The following is a 2254-nucleotide window of genomic DNA, read 5'->3' on the forward strand; positions in this document are numbered from 1 at the left end:
CAGACAGTCTCATAGTCTGTCGTGGAACTGAGCAAGAAGTTCCAGCAAAAATAACTCAGAGAATTGTCCTATCCTTTGTCTCAGCAGTGTTCGACCCACTTGGGATATGTTCACCATTCACCATACGAATGCGGTTTCTACTCAAAGGCATCTGGGCAGCAATGGGACAAGCATGGGACAAAGAGTTGTCAGCAGAACACTCAAAACTGTTCAGTGATTGGTGCTCTGAGTTGAGAGAAATATGGACAATGTCAATAAATCGACTTTAATTTGAAAACGGATGCACAAACTTGAGACTACACATCTTTACAGATGCATCAGAGGAAGCAATGTGCATTGTGGCATATCTGCAAGATGACGCAATGCTAAAACTGACATATGTAATAGGGAAATGTCGTGTGGCACCCATCAGACATATGACGGTACCGAAATTAGAACTTCAAGCCGCAGTCTATGGAGTTCGTCTCAGAAAGCAGATACTCAATGAACATGATGTCAAAATTGACAAAATCTATCATTGGACCGATTCATCAACAGTGCTACAGTGGCTACAGGCAGCGCACATTCGTTGCGAACAGGCAAGTATTCGTTGCGAACAGAGCAGCGGAAATATTGGAAAACTCATCGATGGATCAATGGAGACACGTCAAAGGTGTCGAAAACCCTGCCGACATCGGAACCAGAGGAATGTCCATCGAAGGCCTCGAGGAGTCCGTATGGCTAAACGGGCCAGCATGGCTCCAGGCAGATGAAGAAAAGTGGCCAAAGCTGTGGTGCCAAGTGAATGAACTCGAGCCTGAGCAGGTTATGAGTACTGTAGCAACGGAAACAAAACCAGACCAAATATTTGACTGGAAACGATACAGTTCCTTCAACCGAATTAGAAACTTCATTGCCTACTGCATGAGGTTCAAGACAAAGCAGAAGGGTCCCCTCAAAGCAGACGAAATTCATCAAGCAGAGCAAATACTGTTTCGATTTGTTCAAAACGAAAGCTTCCCGAATGTTTCGAAGTCTATAGCAAACAGCAAAGAAATCTCCAAAACTTTAAACATTGCCAAATTGTCACCCTTCATAGAGGAAGATGGAACAATTAGAGTAAAAGGCCGACTGAAGCATTCAAACCTTGACTACAATGCAAAACACCCAATATTGTTAACAGCAAAACATCCAGTTGTACAACTTTTGTTGGAGAAATCACATCACGACAACCTACATGAGGGCACAGAATATGTGAGAAACATGCTCCAACAAGAATACTGGATCATCGGGCTGAGAAATGCATTAAGGAAAATCAAGTCGAGATGCATCAGATGCAGACACAGGAACGCCAACCCAATTCACCCACCGATGGCAGACCTACCCCGAGAACGACTTGATGAACATGTGTTCCCATTCTTTCATACCGGAGTCGACTACTTCGGACCCTTCGAAAACAAGTTCCTACGACGTACCTTGAAGAGATGGTGCTGCCTCTTCACTTGCCTGACAACGAGAGCAGTACACATTGAAGTTGCTCAGTCATTGGACACCGAGTCATGTCTAGCTGCAGTGACAAGATTCATTGCAAGATGTGACTACCCAAATACCATCATTAGTGACAACGGAACAAACTTTGTTGGAGCAGCCAATGAGCTGAAAGCACTCATGAACGAGTGGGACAAAGCTAAGATTGAGAGTGACTTAGCGCAGAAAAAGATTGTTTGGAAATTCAACCCTCCCGGAGCTCCTCACTTTGGTGGAATCTGGGAAAGACTGGTTCAAAGTTGCAAGGAGGTCATGATTGCAATCTTGGACAACAGAAGCCTCACCGACGAGGTACTCAGTACAACAATGTGTCTTGTAGAGCAGACTCTCAACGCAAGACCCCTGACGGCAGTAAGTGACGACCCTGAAGATTTGACAGCACTCACACCTAATCATTTCTTGCTAGGACGAGAGAACGCGAGTGCACCATTCATGCCATCCAGTGAACGCTACCATGACCTGAGAAAATCATTCAAAACGGCTCAAGCATATGCCGAGATGATCTGGAAAAGATGGACTCGCGAATATCTTCCACAATGGAACCAGAGATCGAAGTGGTCAAAAGAACATGTGCGAAACCTGAAAGAAGGCGAGTTAGTGTGGCTAGTAGATGACTCTGTGAAACGCTGTGAATACAAGCTTGGACGAATCATTGAGATCTTCACTGGCAACGACGGAGTTGTGAGATCAGCGAGAGTCAAAATGGCACAAGAAGAGCTAAACCGGC

The sequence above is a fragment of the Convolutriloba macropyga genome, chromosome 4 (assembly GCF_964194025.1).
Source record: "Convolutriloba macropyga chromosome 4, txConMacr16.3, whole genome shotgun sequence".
In the NCBI taxonomy this organism is placed as follows: Eukaryota; Metazoa; Xenacoelomorpha; order Acoela; family Convolutidae; genus Convolutriloba; species Convolutriloba macropyga.